At 38.5% G+C, this 19,085-nt stretch overlaps 1 long non-coding RNA gene and 1 pseudogene across 6 annotated transcripts in view; both read right to left on the reverse strand.

The window, feature by feature from the left end:
• The window catches only part of LOC112918544 (small ribosomal subunit protein eS19 pseudogene), a 37,830-nt pseudogene extending 32,947 nt beyond the window's left edge, over positions 1–4,883 (reverse strand).
• Positions 1–19,085, reverse strand: part of LOC112918697 (uncharacterized) — a 110,618-nt gene that overhangs the window by 34,748 nt on the left and 56,785 nt on the right. For 5 of the 6 annotated variants that reach the window (XR_011994279.1, XR_011994276.1, XR_011994272.1 and 2 more), the window contains one exon: positions 16,459–18,495. The exons of the other annotated variant lie outside the window; for it this stretch is intronic. This is a non-coding gene — a long non-coding RNA (uncharacterized lncRNA). Of the gene's footprint in view, positions 1–16,458; positions 18,496–19,085 lie in introns of those variants that run through there. 6 annotated transcript variants of the gene reach the window in all.

Below are 19,085 nucleotides of genomic sequence, written 5' to 3' on the forward strand. Positions count from 1 at the left end.
GTGTTCTTTTGTTATGTATCATTCATTAACTTATTCAGCGTGGTTTTTTTTTAAGATTTTATTTATTTATTTGAGAGAAAGAGAGAGAACATGAGCATGAGTAGGGAGAGAGGAGAAAGGAGAGAGGCAGAGAGAGAGGGAGAAGCAGGCTCCCTGCTGAGCAAGGAACCCAAAACAGGGCTCGATCCCCGGACCTGGGATCACAGCCTTAGCAAAAGCAGACATTTAACTGACAGAACCACCAAGGACCCCCGTTATTCAACATGTTATTTATCAAATACCTACTCCGTCCCAAGCAGTGTTTGGGTATAGGGGCTCGAGTAAGAAAATAAAACAGAAAAGTACTCTTGCAATCTATAAGGGGAGAAAAAAAATAAAATATATAAAATGGAAGGTAAGGATAGTGCCTTAAGGAAAAAGAAATGATAGGAGAGTGAAAGCAGGATTGGGGATTGCTTGAGAGTCGTATGTTATCAACAGAATATGATCAGGGGAGATTCCTCTGATAAAGTGACATGGTAACAAGACTTTGAAGGAAGTAAGGGAAAGGATCCTAAGGATATCTAGGTGTAGTGGCTTTTTTTGATATGGCAGCTTGGCTCAGCTACCATCTCAAGTTATTCAAACACTTACCTAGGTCCTCCTGTGCAGTCGTTTTGCACATGTAATTAAAGTCTGTAGTCAGTTGACTTTAAAGATTACCTAGGTGATCTGAAGGGGCCTAACTTGCTCAGTTGGAAGGCCTTAAAAGCAGGGCTGACACTTTCCAGAGAGAGAGAGAAGAAATGCGGCTTGAGAGGAGACATCGTCAGTGCATGCCTTCGGAGCTCCATTCTGCTTATAATCTTCCTTTCCTGACTGCCTGGCTTATGAAATTGAGACATGCTTAGCCAGCCCCACAACTGCCAATTCGTTTTAACAAAGATCTTTCTATCCAACTGGTTCTGCTTCTTGTTGAGCAGTGACTGACACACTGGAGAACATTCCAGGCAGAGGAAACAGCAGGCCCTGAAGGGAGAAGATGTGTGGCAGGTTGAGGACACATCAAGTAGCCAACGTGGCTTCAGCAGAGGGAGCTGCTGAAGCTCCCTCTTTTTTTTTTTTTTTTTTTTTTTGTGGGAAAGGAGCCAATTTATGAAATTAAATAAAGTCCATGGAGGGAGTGAAGAACACAGGCCGGGCACCTCTACCCCGGCTAGGCCCAGCACAGCTGGAGCTCAGCACACCGTACATCCCCTGCTTTTTCTCCCCTCCCGGGAGGGGGCTTAAATAGGCCAGGCCCCAGCCTGGCCAAGGTCCTGGAGCCTACGGAGGGCAGAAGTCAGAGAAGTAGGGGTGCTGCAGGGCCTCTTCTGCCGAGATGCGCTGGACGGGGTTACACTTCAGGAGGTTCTGCAGCAGGTCCCGTCCCGTGGCATTGAGCAGGGAAAGGCAGAAGAAATATTTTAGCTCTGGACACATGATGTTTAGGTAGCAAAATAGAGATATCTAATAGATATTTGGATATATCAGTCTAGAGTTTGGGGGTAATGTCTGGATTAAAAGGTATACTTTTGAGGGACATCCGGGTAAGTGTAATTTTCATCGATGAGATTGTATGAGCCTCAGGGCATCCAACACACAGAGTTCAGTGGAAGGCTAAGAAGGAGTCTGAAGAGGGCACAGGAATAAACAAGGCAAGGTGGTGGCCTCAAGACCAAGAAAATAGAGAAACCATGTTGGGAGGTGGACTGACCTCCCTGGCCAACTCCTGATGAGCAATAGAGAAACCACTGTTGGCCTCAGTAGGAACAATTTTGGGGAGTGTTGGGATAAAAAGTTGATGAACTGGATTCAAGGGAGTGGAAGAAGGAAAATGGAGACCTCAAGGACAGACAACTATTTTCTTTTTCCAGGCAGTGAACATCACATGGAGAAGTAATCCAGGTAATGGCAGACAAGCAGAAATGCAAGATTCTGAGAGTGGAATCTGGATTACATTTAATCATCCTATCCTAAATTTTGGACAAATCGACATCCATTATTGGGCAGCCTGTCAGAGATTTTTTTTAATTTTTAAAATCATTTCAATTAGGTTGTAATTGACATACAACACTGTATTAGTTTCAGGTGTGTAACATAATGACTTGATATGTGCATATATTGCAAAATAATTACTAGTTAACGTCCATCACCACACAATTACACAATTTTTTTCTTGTAATGAAAACTCTTGAGATCTACTGTCTTAGAAACTTTCAAATACACAGCACAGTATTGTTTACTCTAGCCACCATGCTGTACAGGACATCCCCCAGACTTACCAATGTCATACCTTGAAGTTTGTATCTTTTGACCTCCTTCACCCATTTCCCCCTCACTTCTACCCTCCCCAGTGGCAACTACCAAACTGTTCTCTGTATCTATGAGTTCAGGTTTTTTTATTGGATTCCACAGAGAAGTGAGATCATACAGCAATTGTCTCTCTGACTTATTTCACTGAGCAGAATACCCTTGTGTTTATCCATGTTGTCACAAACGGCAAGATTTTGTTTTATTTTTATGACTGAATAATACCCCATTACACACACACACACACACACACACAGCCCATATCTTCTTATCCATTAATCCATCCATGGACACTGAGGTTATTTCCAAGTCTTGGCTATTATAACTAATGCTATAAAGAATACAGGGGTACAGATATATTTTCAAGATAGCGATTGCACATTTTTTGAGAAAATGTCCAGAAGTGAGATTAGATTGTTGGTTCATGTGGTATTTCTGTTTTTAATTTTCTGATGAATTTCCACACTGTAGCTGTACCAATTTACATTTCCATCAACAATGCACAAGGGCTCTCTTTTCCCCACATCCTCACCAACACTTGTTATTTCTTGTTATACTTGAAAACATCTAATCTAACAGGTATGAGGTGATAGCTCATTGTGGTTTTGTTTGCATTTCCCTTGTCATTAGTGATACTGCATATCTTTTTCATGTACCTGCTGGCAATCTGTATGTCTTCTTTGGAAAAATGTTTATTAAGATCCTCTGCCCATTTTTAAATTGGACTGTTTGTTCTTTTCTATTGAATTGTGAGAGTTCGCTATTTTTTGGATATTGACCTTGTATAAGATATATGATTTGCAAATATTTTCTCTCATTTGTTAGGCTGCCTTTTCATTCTGTTGATAGGTCCCTTTGCTCTACAGAGCTTTTTGTTTTGATATAGTCCCACTTGTTAAATTTGCTTTTGTTGCCTTTCAAGGTAAAATAAGGTATTCAACAACCAATTTATTCAATGCCACAACCTCAAATCATTTCTGGAACGAGGAAGAACATAAAATGTCATTAAAATAAACATTAGACTCTCTCTGTGTCTCTCATGAACAAATAAAATCTTTTAAAAAATAAAATAAAATAAACATTAGATATGTGACATTTTGCTATAAACATGAGTTATAGGACAAGTGTAAAGCATAGATTATAGGTGTTCAATATTCTAAAAATATGTTTCATGTAAGCTTATGCTCAGAAGATACGGGAATTAGATGGAGAATAAAATATTTCTTGTAGTTTCATAATTGACTAAAAGTTTCTTTATCTACTTTTTATGTTTTGTAAAAATTTGCTTGAAATTAAAAAAAACAATATAATTAACTCCTTTATTAAAATGTTTAAAAGCAGATAATTCTTCAGGAAATATAACATGGTCCACCGCCAGTTAGAATGAATTAATGCTTCATTTTTCCCTAGGAAGTATCTCACACCTGTTTCTAATATTTGTTCCTCTGGAATAATTCCATACACTTGGTTCACTGATTTCTCTTTTTTAGGTCTGCCTAATGTAAAAGAGTTGAGCATAGCTATTAAACCCCGGTGGTCTAGAATCTTCACCATTGTTAAATAGGGGCTGACCCTAGTGTGTGGTAGTGAATGTGATGTGAAACAAAACATATCACTTTCTTTAAAGAAATCATAAAGATCACACAGTTCAATTTTTTCCCTTCAGATTTAAATAAATGGCAGATAAATGAATTTGGCAACTTTAAAAGAAAAAGATACAGCAACTTCCAACATAAACATAAATTGTTACTCTCCAAGGAGAGCAGGTGACGATAAATCTCTTTGTGGTTTTGAAATCCAAGTAAAGACAACCTGGATAAAAGGGCTGGACATTTGAATGGATTTATCCCTCTAATGTACCGGGGCTTTATTTCCATTTCTGTAGTGAATTTTTGCCATTTCATTGAAAGCCATGGATGCACAAATATATGATCTTGGATTCATTTGAGCCTGCATGCACGAAATATTTATTCAGTGTTTATTCTGAAAGATAGAATCCCTGCCCGTCTAAAGTGGCAGGCCACGGAAACTACCCCACCAAGGAATTTATGCAGATTGTAGAAAGCACATGAGAAGATGCTCCAGATCACACCACTACATACCTATTAGGAAGATCAAGATTCAGAACACTGCCAACACTAAATGCTGACAAGCACACGGAACAACGGAAATTCACTCATTATTGCTGGGAATGCAAAATGATACAGCTACTCTGGAAGGCAGTGTGCAGTTGTTGTGCCCAAGATCGCGAATCCAGAAACCTCCGAGGAGCCGACACCGATGCAAACACACGAGGGTTTATTACAAGCTCCAGCTTGGGTCCAAGTGCGCCCGACACCGCAGCAGGGACTTGGACCCCGAGGCTAAGAGGGGTAGCAGCTCTATAGGGCCCGTGGCCCATGGGGTTGCACCATAGGCAGAAAGTTGCCCAGTCCTGTGGGCCCGCACGCAGGGGGCCGCCCGAATCCCACCTTACCCCGTAGCATCCACTGGAGCCGGCCTATCGCTCCGGTCAGATGCCGCAGGTTTGGCGGCACGAGGCGGGGATACATTGTTACGAGCTGGTTTCCGGTAAGGGGCGCCCGGCGGCTCGACCGGGGTGGGGAGCGCCTTCAGCAATAAGCAGGTCCTGTGGGGTCGTGCGGGAGGTGGCCGGGCGGCACCGAATGGAGTCGGTCCTGCGCTGCTTGTCAGGGGTAGGGGACTTTGGTTAAGCTTCCTGGGTCCCACAGCAGTGTCTTACAAAACTAAACCTACTCTTACCATATGATCCAGCGATTGCACTTCTTGGTATTTACCCAAAGGCGTTGAACACTTAGGTCCACACAAAAGCCTGCACGAGGATATTTACAGCAGTCTTTTTTTTTTTTTTTTAGCAGCAGTCTTATGCATAATTGTGAAAACTTGAAAATGGTGAATGGATAAATAAATTCTGGTACATCCAGACAAGGGATTATTATTTAGTGCTAAAAAGAAATGAGCTATCAGGCCATGAAAAGACATGGAAACTTAAATGTGTATGACCAAGTGAAAGAAGCAATCTAAAGGGCAATATACTGTAGGATTGCAACTATTAACATTCTGAAAAAGGTAAATCTATGAATATAGTGTAAAAGATCCATAGTTTCCAGAGCTTAGAGGGGAGGGAGTGTTCAATAGTCAGAACAGAGATGATTTTAGAGCAACGAAATTATTCTGTGTAATTCTGTAATAGTAGATACGTACGTGTCATTATACATTTGCCTGAGCCCATACAATGTAACCACCAAGAGTGAACCGGTGAGGTAAACTATGGATTCTTGTAACAAAAGTTGCTAATGGGAGAAGCCTCAGATACACCAGGGCAGGGAGTACCTAGGAGATCCTTCCTTGTACCTTCTGTTCATTTTGCTGTGAACCTAAAATTGTTCTAAGAAATAAAGTTTTTTTTTTAAAGTAAACTATTACTCCTATGATGTTTTGTTCCAAATAGTCATATGAGGCCAGATGGCAGAAAGAGGAAACATCGAGGGAGCCAACTGCTACATGCACAGTTCATCTTCATGATGAGCACTACAGATCATGCACCGAGAGAACGTAAAGAATACCATGCTGTCTGTCGCAAAAATACTTCCAGATATTTCCAGATCATCCCGAACAATGGAGAAACATTTGATTCATCTCAGAAGACACTAAGGCAAACTCATGCTCAGTAACCTTTAAAAATAGAAAGTTGCAGGGCCGCCTGGGTGGCTCAGTGGTTGAGTGTCTGCCTTCCACTCAGGGTGTGATCCCCGGGTCCTGAGATCGAGTCCCGCATTGGGCTCCCTGCATGGAGCCTGCTTCTCCCTCTGCCTGTGTCTCTATTCTCTCTGTGTCTCTCATGAATAAATAAATAAAAATCTTTAAAAATAATATAGAAAATATCTTTTTAAAAAATTATGAAAGCAACAAGAGAACATGGAAATTGGTGGCATGATACACGTTGCACATAGATGGCCCCCATAAATCCCCTTCCCTCATATGGAGATAACATCAGTCAGCTAAACATTCCAAAAATGTGCTCGAGGCTTGAGTCTCATAAAAGCCTAGGATTTCTTGCCCTCCTAAGTAAAAGAAATTTCAAAGATCATGGTGTCCCCATATTTCATCCCCCTTTTCTGCTTTGTAGAAGAGGAAACTGAGCATGACATAAAGCTAAAACCAGAAATTCAAATTGTTTGTCACCCAGCCCAAAACTCTTGCTGCCTAATTTAATGACTACCTTCAGCAAAATTTTTAATTTTTTTCTAATTTATCATTCCTGCAAGTCTCTTCTCAAATATTTGTCTAAATGAAGTATTAACAAAAAGTAATCAGACTTCACAGAAACATTAACCAAAAAATAATCTACAGGCTACAGCCTTGTTATTTAGCACTATGGAAGCTTTCCAGTGTTTAACTGGATCTTATAAATATATACCTGTAGAACTGAGCTTGTAATATGTATCATATAGAAAAAAGATAATCATCACCCATCAGCTATGTCCAGATAATGCTGAGAAAAAAAAATTGGGCAGATTTGGCAAATCTCACTAAGCACAATTTGACTAAAAATCATGTGATGATCCAAATTCTGGAAAAAAACAATACCTGTGCTACTAGAAAGAGGTGTGTAGAAGAAAAATATTGAAACCAGAGTTTTCTGAGCTAATCAATTCTTAAATCCCTGAGTGTGTTTGTATGTGTGTGCATTTTTTCATAGCCCTTACAGAATATTAAGCAACTGAAATATTTAATAAACAGAAAAAGATATATAGCCTTTTTCTCCAAAAACCATTTAGAATTAATTGTAGTTAATATTCACATGCCACCCTCAGGTTTACAACTTTTTACAGATGGTTCTTCGCAGGTCTTGTAACAATTCTTGTAACTAGGTGGTATTTTGATTAAAATATTTATGTCCTTATCTTCCAGATGGGGAAACTGAAGTTCAGAGGGCTGACTTCTCCGAGATTACATGGCTAGAAAGTGGGGTGGGAGAGTTGCAACAGGAGTTGCGACAGCTCTATTTGCCATACATCCTGTATTCTTCCCACGATGATTATAGATTTTGTGTCCTTCCAGAGGCAAGAAGATCTTAATGATTCTAAAGGAGTGATCCTCAAAAAAAAAGTACTGATCCTCAAATTTGTATGATTCTGTTCATTTAGTTCCAGAGGGTTTCTAATGTAAGATGCTCCAGTTAGACCAACCCTCAAGACCACAAAATGCAGATCAACTGTTACAAAGTTTAAAACAAAGGGAGGAGTCTTTGATCCCACTGCCAGTGGTAAAAGTAAAAGCAACTTTTAAATATCTCTGTGGTTATGTTTCAGAAACATGCCAGGATGCTACCACTTTTTATTATTCAGTTCCCTACATTCTTTGGAACACAAGGGTAAGATTAAAACTCTTTTATTCCCCCAAGACTTTCAGCTACAAAACTGGTTTTAGTGCCTTGAATTCAATCCTGTACCACTCATCCTTACTCTTAACCTCAGGGTTAAAGAAATGGTCCTGCACCGCCTTCAGCCCAGGGCGTGATCCTGGAGACCCAGGATCGAGTCCCACGTCGGGCTCCCTGCATGGAGCCTGCTTCTCCCTCTGCCCGTGTCTCTGCCTCTCTCTCTCTCTCTCTCTCTCTCTCTCTCTCTCTGTATCTCCCATTAATAAATAAATAAAATATTTAAAAAAATAAAATATATTCTACTAAAGTTCTCCAATACACTTATATCAAAATTTTAACTTAAATTATTTCAAGTAATTTGATTGCAAACAGTACTTTGCTTTCCAATGTATAACACCTAAAAATGATCATCGGGTCACTCAGGGGGGATTATTTATTGTATATAATACTATTCTTCATGGATTTCCTTCAAATACTTGACCTATGAATGACTGTAAATTCCTCTCTACGCCTACAGGTCTAATTCTAGTTGAATAATTTTGTGTTAATTAAGAGATTTGTTTTGTACTATTTGATGTCTATGTATGCTTAAAGTAGCCTCGAATCTTTATGCTCTTTTGATAAGCATTGATGCCTGTAAGTGTGCTAGTTAATGTACATGATAATCACTGTCATTTTATTTTGCTGCCTATTTAGGAATGGCTCCAGAGGCATTCCTGACAGACACCCAAAGGGTTGGCTGCAAAACAGGTATATGCAATCTTTCCCTGATCTGGGCCAGTGGTGTATGGATTGAGGGGGATGCATGCCTCAGGAATGCAGAACTCTTGTCACACTTTACCTAAACTCCCTTTCTCTTCTGCTGAGGGCATGCTTGGAACTTTGCCATTCTCTCTCTCTCTCTCTCTCTCTCTCTCTCTCACTGTCAGGCTCTGGCTCTCTCTCTCTTTCCCTATTTGTATTTTGACAAATTTCTGGACCTCTTCGACTGTATTTGAGCCTTCAGTCTGGGGTGAAATCAACAAGTTTGGGAGTAGTCATTGAACCATTTTGTTTTTTAAGTCACAACACACTTAGTGTTTTATAAGATTCACAAAGAGTGACCTTTCACTGCATTTCTATAGTATTCACTTACTAAATCGGCTGAAAGAATTAACCACAACCCAGTACTGTCACCATATAAGGTTACAGCTTCTATTTCACGTAAATAACTTTACTGCTTCTTAATTTTATGGTTTTCCTTATTGAACAGGACTGTGAAAAGAAACTATATTTTCTAAACTGCTATGGACCGTCTCTCTAATCCACTCACACCTGATACATAACATACGAAACAGCCTGCTCCCAGACGTGCTTAGATATTTGATACTTAAACGTCTTTCACGGCATCTGTCAACTCTCTGACCAGCTGCAGCTTATACTCACCGTCAAATAAGAGAGAAAAATATTTACTGTGTCTTAACATGTGCCTTTTGGGGAAGACCATTCAGTGTTCATTCATTTGTTAATAATTTCAATGGACATTCATCAAATATCTACATAAGGCATTGTCATAAGTGCTAGTGACAGAAATGCAGAAAACAGAAATAGCATTTTGATCTACTTCATCCAAACACTTAAAGCTCATTCCATTTTATGTTCACATATACTAATTAAATAAGCATGGATTAAGAACATTTTGTACATTATGCTAATAGCTACCATATGCTTTGCTAATCCCTCCAAACATTCTCGTGACTTATTTGAATAATAATTAATTAGTCTACATTTTAGAAATATGAGACTGGGATTCCTGACTACACGTGGGCATCCAGAAAGAGTTTTTAATAAACTGTGGTTTGCTGGCAGTGAAGGGGGAGAAGAGAATAAGAGATCCAACCTTCATCCCAGAGTCACACAAGTGAAACAATTTTCCAATCTGACTCTGGGCAGAAATCAACACACAATCTCATGAAATGCAGGGCAGCCTGCATCTGTAAGAGTGACAAGCGAATCTGCTCATCATGTCAACTGGAAATACTAAAGAATGCGGGTGAATCATGAATTCCAATCCTGGGGCATGAGGCTGGCAAGAGCAAGACAAGAAATGCAGGCCCCAGCCTGTTACATAGGCAATCAGATGGTTTCCTTGGGTACCAGCAGAGGTTTTAAGAAGTGTCTGCTGACTAGATTTTGCCTCCCAATAATCCCCATCGTGATATCTTCCATCATGTCAAATAAAAAGAACAACCTATGTTCACAAAAACATTTACGACTTTGTCATAATATCCAAAAAAAACCAAAAAACAAAAAGGGCCTTGGTATCTATCAATAAGAGAATAGAGAAACAAAGCATGGTAGGTCTATACAATCAGATACTACTCTGCAATCACAAGCCCTGAACTACTAATACAGATGACAACATTGATGAATCACCAAACCGTTGAGGTGTAAATGAAGCCAAACTCAAAATGTGCATGTCGTATGATTCTATTTATGTGAGGTCCCAGAATGGGCAAAACTCATCTCTGGTAGGGAAAAAAAAATCAGAATAGTAGTTGCTTCTGGAGGATCTGGTGGCAGGATTAATTGGAAAGGGGCATGAGGAAACTTTCTAAAGCACTGGTAACATTCTATACCTTGACTAGAGCTTTGGTTGTAGTACCTCGAGGTAGACACAAATGTCTTCTATAACTTTGCAGCCTGTTTCTGAAATTTTTCATAACATATGTTGGGCAAAGTGGCCTTTCAAAAAAATTAAGTGGTTGTGTTAATAGCCGATTTTAATTTTCATATTTATTATTACAGTTTGAAATTTTAATTATATAAAATTGTATTAGCTATCCTTCCAAAAAGATCTCTAAGGGTGTGAAACTCATAAAAATAAAAGGCTCTGTGCCTGTCTTTATCTAAAGTCAGAATCCTAGAGTAGGTTCCTCCATAAAAAGTCATAGGGACTATTTCCCCCTCTAGCGCTCTAAGGCGGAGAGTCTGCTTGTCCAACAATGCCGTACACGGGCTGCTCACGGGATGTCCAGAGTTTGTTGCTTCTGGCACTCAGAGAAATTTAAATCGCTGTACTTTAAGACCTGGACAGCACTAATGACAGAAAGACGAGTGACGCATAGAAGCTGGGATATAGCAACTTTTATCAATCTCTTTTTAAAATAGAAAGTACATCCTGAAAAGATGACTTTGTTGCATCAAGAATTCCAACTCTCATTTCAAACTAATTAACCTTAACTGATACCACTAATTACCAACACCTCTCATTCCTTAAAGAGGATTCCAGTGAATAGCTTCCAACAATTTATTTCATGGGTATTGTCGATTAGTATTTCATAAGTTGGTCTGATTGTCAAGTGTTTTATAGAAATGAGAAACATTTTAGAAGAGAATCCAGAGTAACTCAGTTTTTTTGTAGTAGCACCCAAATAACCAAGTGAAAATTCTGAAGTCCAGAAACAGTGGCTTTCTTCACATATTGAAATTCAACCATAATTTTTTTGTTTTGCCCTGTTTTTGCCTAGTTAATTACAATAGTCAAAAGCAAATAATGTATTTTCTCATCACTGATCAAATTATTTTTCCTGTACAAAAGAATCATTTTGTTGGCAGGCTGATCTAAACATTTAGTGAGGTAATAAAGTGCTAATGCATTTAAGTATGTACAAATGTAAAATAATACAATAATTATTTTACAGTCTCTAAGATGGATTGTATAATAAGCTATACTTATTTTATATTTTATTTCAATCTACTAGGCATACCTTAACATAATCTATCATTTTTTTACCCAGCATACTTCCATGAAGTAACTAACCACGCCAAGCGTTTTCTTGAGCTCTGCACTTAGAAATTTAACTTCCTACCTTCAGAAAGCACATAGTCCTTTGCCACATAGTACTAGTGCTATATTATAAATAAGTGGATGATACCTTGCAGCACATAAAAGTAAGTGGTTCTTACCTAGGCCTGGGAGAGTCAGGAAAGACCTCACAAACAGAGTGATGCTGATAAAGAGCCTTGAGGGATGAATCAGTTTATCAAATGGAGAAAGCTCAGAGAAAAGACCATTTTTAACACTACTAAGGGACATGCGAGGACAAAGCTGTGAAAACATTTACATTCAAGGAAAAATAATTCGCTGCTCTTGAGCCATGGGAAGCACACAGTTAGGCTGGAGAGAAGATGAACCTAGAGATATAAATTAGAAAGAGATTAAGCAGGCCATGTATAGCAAGCTAAGGGATTTTCGGTCTGCACCATGAGGATAATAGGGAGACAAGGAAGCCTGAAGGTGCTGTAAGCAGAACTGTTTTATGGACCCTGACTGAATAAAGTCTAATAGCTATGTCTTTAGCTCATTTTCCTGGCCATGCAATGCTGATTTTAGAGTTCTATCTGCAATTCTTAAGTATGGGCTCTGGCTACCACCCACACCTTGTTATATGCCAGACATCCTGACTAGTTCAGCTGCTCCCTACCAGATGCACCTTGTTTCTCCCGCTGCCTTGAGGTATGCAACATATACCTTGTTTTGTAGAAACTGAGATGGTAGAGGAAACACTGAGTATGGTGCATGTAATGTTCCCAGGATGCGAGGCAGGATGACATAGCTATTCACAGAGCCGCAGTGTTCCAAACCTGGTTGAGGGAGGCAGGCAAGTTAACCAATAATCCCTCATCGATAAAAGAAATTATATTGCTTAGTTTAAGGCCTAAGCACTAAAGCAGAACCCCTAAGGAATGATGGGTTTAAAAAGTTACAAGTTTATTTGTCTTATGAAGTAGTCCAGAGTTCACTGACTGGCTAGAGGCTGCGTCCTCCATAACACATAGTTTTTCCTCTCTGGGTTCTAGGTGGTCACTCCAGTTCTCCCCAGCGCCAAGGAAGCGCACATGTATTTCTTTTTGAAGGGCATGACCCAGATGTCACACACATCACTTCTGTTCATATTGCATTAGCCCAATGGGGCTATAAGGGAGGCTTAGAAGTGCCTTCTGACCAGTCACGTGTCCAGCTGAAACACAGAACTGCAGTCATTTAAGAGGAAAGAATATATCAGCAGAGAGCAGCAGAGTCTGCTGCAATGAGGATCATAAAAAACTGCCTCGCAGATCTATTGTATTTCATAAGGTACTGTGGAATGCTCATCACAGTGGTGGGCACGTAGTAAACAATCAACATTGTAGTTTGCATTTATAATAATTATTATTATCACCAGTTTATATGTGCCTGTATCCAAAGAAAGATTTGTGTTAGGCAAACAGGCTCTAGGCTCAGAAGAAACTCTTGTCAGCTGAAACCCAGTTCTAGCATTAATAAGGATCGCTCCTTTGAAAAAAAAATCTATTAAAATCCCTTTCAATAATGAAATGTTATTAAATTTATCTTGGGTGGCCTGACATATCTTTTTTTCTGTTTCAGTTCAAGATTCCAAGAGTAGTTATATCACATTCAGAGATGTTAGCAGGATGAAGTTTTGTTTTCATGACTAGTTCTAATGGTTTATTTGAATGAAACAAGTGGATTAGGTATACTTTGCAACATATTTGCTAATTGGTGACAGGAATTATTTTTGATATTTATTTCCTAAAATCATTCTCTTAAAGTCACTGAGGTATTGTTTCATTAGATTCAAGATTCAATGCCAATGAATTAGAAGAAACCATATACCAAAAAATGAAAAGAAGAGGATATAAAAAAATTTTGAGAAAAAATTAAAAATAGAATTTCCATATGATCCAGCAATTCCACTCCTGGGTATATACTCAAGGAATTAAAAACAAGAACTTGGGGTGCCCAGGTGGCTCAGCTAAGCTTCTGCCTTTGGTTTGGGTCATGATCTCAGGGTCCTGGGATCAAGTCCCACCACTGAGCTCTCTGCTCAGCAGGCAGTCTGCTTCTTCCCCTCCCTCTCCTTCTGTGCTCTCACTCCCTCTCCCTCAAATAAATAAATAAGATCTTAAAAAACAAAGAATTCAAGAGACATTTGCATACATGTGTTCATAGCAGCATTATTCACAGTAGCCATAAGATGGAAACAACACAAGTGTCTATTAACTGATGAATGGATAAACAAAATGTGGACTATACATGCAATATTATTTCACCTTTAAAAGGGAGGAAATTCTGAGACATGCTGCAAAATGGGTAAAACTTGAGGACGTTGTGCTAAGTGAAACAAGCCCATCACATAAGGACAAATACTGTCTGATTCCACTTCTATGAGGTACCTAGAGCAGTCAAGTCATAGACAGAGAAAATAGAAAGATGAGTACTAGAAACTGGGGGTCAGAGGAAGAAGAGTCAGTGTTTAATAGGTTCAGAGTTCTAGTTTGGGAAGAGGCAAACGGTTCTGAAGATGATGGTGATGGTTGGACAGTGGTGTAAATGAATTTTACATTGAATTGAATTATACATTTAAAATGGTATCTTTTATGATGTGAATATTTTACACACAATTTCTTAAAATAAATGATTATGACAGGAATATGTTTTAACTACACTGAGTTGCTTCTCCTGTATAATCTGTCACCCTGCTGATCCTGTCACTGGACATTAAGGATCTGGAGTGGGCCAGAAGTAACTATATTCAGGCATTTGTGTACATAGGAAGCTTTAACTAGTATCTCTAAGTTAATTACAGGAGCCTTATGGTATGCTCATGAGTGATTTCCTTAGAGAAAACAATAATAATACTGCTTTCCTTATGAATGAACAGTACTTTTTTATTAACATGGGGATTCATTCATTTATTTGTTCATTTTTTTCATTCATCTACTGATACCTGTCGCCATAGGTGTAGTCATTACACCTTTCCTTTTCCAGACCCTTTTTGTGTGTAACTTGAGACTTATTGAATCTTATGGCTGGGAAGAGAGAGATTAAGGCAAAAGAAATGAGCCTCAGTGTTCTCGCCTGTGGGTGGGAGCTTCAGAAGTATCTAGAAATGTCAGCTGTCAAGTAGCATACACACATCTTTGGGAATTTCCGGTTTTCAAATGTTTAGAAATATAACATCATTCCTTTTATTTGCGAAGAAACTCAACTCAAACTGGCTTAACGACTAAAGGCCCTTTGTTGCCCATAGTGGAGCCCTGGCTTCAGAGATGATTGGACTCAGGGAAAGTAGAACTCTTTCTAGGTCCTTGTATTTTTGTGTGAGCGCGTCTGCTGGCTTCATGTCTCCTGCTGTCAGCTACTCTACTCCTCATGTACCCTGTTGCATCTGCACATCTGAAACTGCACTCCCAGCTTCAGAACACTGTAAGCATGCTCCTGCCTCAGGGCTGTACATTTCCTGCCCTTCCTCCTTGAACTCTCTTCCCTCAGGCATCCACATGGCTTACTCCCTCATTTCACTCAGGCCGAATGCCACCTTATCAGAGAAATCTTCCCTAGTTAAGTTATTTGAAATAACACACAAACACAAACACACACACACACACACGCACACATCCTCTGGCTTACACACACCTTTATCAATCCCACTCCTCCTTATTCTCTTTTTTATTTTAATAGCACTCATAACCATCTTTGCTTATTGTGAGCTACAATGTAAGTTTCATGAGAGAAGAGACATTTTTTTCTCCTTCGGTTATATACCAAGGACTGGCAAACTAGGGCCAACTGCCAAATTTGCACCACCTGTTTTTTATATGGCTTAAGGGGTAAGAAAAGTTCCTACATTTTCAGATGGTTGAAAAAGATCAAAAGAAGAAGAGTGACACATGACACATGACAACATACAATTCAAATCTCCATGTCCATAATAAATAGTATAGGATACAATCACATCCACTTATTTATGTGTTGTCCATGGCTGCTTCACCCTGCCATGACAGAGTCGGGAAATTAGGACTTTGTATGTGCTCTGTAAAGCCTAAGCTCTACAGGAACAGCTTATGAATACTTGGTCTAGAACCATACCCAACATGTAAAGATTGATGAAATAAATAATGATGAACAAGTGTGTTTCTGTGTTTCTGCTCTCTGGGTAATAAACCTCTTTCAAAGACCTGAAAACCATACACAGCTTTTGTGTGATCATTAGTTCCTCTGATAAAAGGATTTAATTTCCTCTAATGATAAGGGAATTGGTACAGGATCTAAAAAAATTAAACCACAAGAAAAAAAAAGAATAAGAACAAATAGCAATAATATTACAACATATCATACAAAAATTATGACCAACCATATCTCCAGGAACTTAATAAACTTGATGAAATATTCATCTCCACACATTACATTGTCCCTAAGTCCCTAAATTCATGCATTTTCTCTTTTTTTTTCCTACTATAATAGAACCAAGTCATTTTCTGATACACACTTTCCTTCAGATATACCTACTGTCTAGCTAAACTAAATGTGACTTTCAGTTCCCAGACATAGCCAATCCCCCTATCTCCAGTACACCGCGCCTTCTCCTCCCTATGCCTAAGATATTTTCTCTTTTGCCCATCTGGTGAATGCTTGTTTGCCATTCAAAACATGAGAGCTCACATACCTCCACAGCTTACTGCTCCAGTGTGAAAACATCCTGATGTTTCCTGATGGCAAACCTCTGCATTTGTTCACTCATTCATCCATTCATCCATTTATGCATTCCATCATTCATTTCATATGTTCATGAATTCATTTGTTTATTCATTCAACAAATATTTGTTGGAAAACCACTACATGACAGGCATTCCTCCAGGTACTACAGCTACAGCAGTTATAAAAAGAGATCTTATTTTACTCTCAAGGAAGTAAAATTTTATTGAGAGGAAAAGAAAACAAGACGTTCATATAAATACTATGTCAAATAGTGACATAAGCAATAAAAAACAAAAATAAATTTGAATGTGATGATAACGATGAGAATGCTTTGCAATTCTGTGCTGTATGCCTGTGCCCAGTTAGAAATTGCATTATGTGGGACTGTGCTTATGTTAGGCCTCCAGCAACGACTGTCTCAGATTTGGTTTTATCCTTAGCACACAACATTGCATGGTACATAATCAGTGTTGGGTGGACAGAAGGAGAGTGGTTGAATGAGTGCGTAATACACATTGTTAGTATGATCTCTCTATGCAGAAAGTGGCACACAAAGGTGATAACTATGAGAGTATTCTGAAATATTAGAAAAACTGCACTGATTTCACAATTGTGACATTTGTGAGAGAAAAAAGATTATAAATTGATATTTAAAGGCTCATTTTAAATTTTTGTAAATTTAAAATTACATGAGTAGGATAGGTTTCTGTTGTTGGAACTGACTCAGATCTTTTTTTTTTTTTTAGTCAGTTGGTTCATTGCTTTGCAACTCATCTACATAGCTAGAATCTGGAAGTACTAGGTTCACACAATATTAAAGCAGCCTTTATTTTTAAATTGGACTATGTTTTTAGGATTTCATTTTTTATCCATTGATTCTTTGCTATGAGAATAAGGATAAAAAAGCATTTTCTTAAGTTAATTATTTCCATGTCTAACAAAAAATTTAAAAAGCATAAGTGTCCAAGAGTGATAGTATTTAAAATGTTTTAAATTTTAAATTAAAAAAAGGTAAATGCCATACTAATTTTCCATGATTGCATATTCAATATATTCAAATGTATTCAGTAGCTCTGAATGATGGGAATGAAATAAGCCATTATAATTTTTTAAGAATTTACATTTTCAAAAGGGTCAGAAAAGGTCAAGGATTTTTGTTGAAGCCATAGTTTCTCAAAACTTTTCCAACATATCTAGAGAAAGGCAGGGAAGACAGCTCTTTGAAACAATGGCGTTAAGAAATATTCCTTCACACCAAAAGAATTATGTGTAGGTGCATGAGGGCACAAGTGGAGTGTGTCACAGAGTCCATGTATGTGTGTACCTGTGTGTATTTTCATGCTGAGAGCACAAGGATAACATAAACATTTGAGAATGTTCTTGAAAAAGCCTTACTCCCATGTGATAGAAACAGAGATTACACAGTAATTGCTCTTGACATATCAATCCTAATTATAGGAGCTCAGTGTCTCAGGGTGATTCTTTCTTTAGACATTTGAAGACACTCCTATTGAAAGAAAGACAGTTGCTCAAGTGTGTCATATATTAATGTATGAGGGAAGAAAAGAATTGGGTGGGAAGGCCTAGGCTCTAAAATTCATCTCCTCTCTACTACAAAAGAATCCCTATTTGTTGACCTTTTGGCAATGTGCAAAAAGAACACCTTTTGTCTCAATTTCTGAGAACTAGAAGAAAAATGCAATTCAGTGGCTGGGAATAACATGTTCTTCTATTCATCTGTCTAATAAGTACTTTCCTCTATCTCATTTTTGTGTATACAAAGGGTAATCTTCTTGTAAGATGTCTCTGATTCTTAGAGTGTTCTGTGTCTTCAAAGATTAAGTACATAACTGCAAAATAGAGTTGATCACTATAGCTCTATGACTATCTGCTCCTTATTGAAAGCAAGAAATATCTGATGATTACTTGTTTCAATTAAACTGACTTTTAATTCAAAAAAAATATTTAGAGGATACTTTTGAAATAATCAGTAATGTGGTCTTGATTCCAATTGGTTTGACTGACTACATCAGAACAGAATTTTTTCGGTTAATCAAGGAGTAGTTCAATCTTATTTAAAAATGTGGCTGGAAAAAAAAATGTGGTTGGAGTATCATCCATCTTGACATTGCAGTCATATGAAAGTTTATTTATCAAATATCAGTAACAATCTTCATGATCTAACCAGAATGGGTCACTCCCGGAACCACTCAAGGGTCAGTCATTATTATACCTAAAGTGAACAAAATAAAATCAATGAACAGAGAGCAAATCAAGATACAGCTCAAATAACCTGGTTATTAACATAAGCTAAAGATTTATGCTGTGAATAATAGAAACACCCAAAAGATTAAAAGAATCTTTTATTTATTTTTTATTTTTTTAAAGATTTTTTTTTAAAGATTGTATTCATCCATTCGTGAGAGACAGAGAGAGAAACAGAGACGGAGACAGAGAAACAGGCAGAGGGAGAAGCAGGCCCCACGCAGGGAGCCGATGCGGGACTCGATCCCGGAACTCCAGGACAACGCCCAGGGCCAAAGGCAGGCGCCAAACCGCTGAGCCACCCAGGGATACCCTAAAAGAATCTTTTAAGACACCACCCTACACAACTGAAAAATGTCCTATAGTACAATGAAAATTCACTTAATGTGAAAAATAATTCGTTTCTTGCAAAATATTGATAATGTGCTTGGCTCTGTTCAGTGCTCAGAGAGGACACAGCTTCTGGGTGGCAAATAGTGTCCTCTTTCCATCCATGGCAGCTATTACTCCTGCTTGGCTTCCTTCTCTCAAGAACCCGTTTCCTTACCCCCCACGCCA

Source organism: Vulpes vulpes, chromosome 9 (assembly GCF_048418805.1).
Source record: "Vulpes vulpes isolate BD-2025 chromosome 9, VulVul3, whole genome shotgun sequence".
Classification (NCBI taxonomy): domain Eukaryota; kingdom Metazoa; phylum Chordata; class Mammalia; order Carnivora; family Canidae; genus Vulpes; species Vulpes vulpes.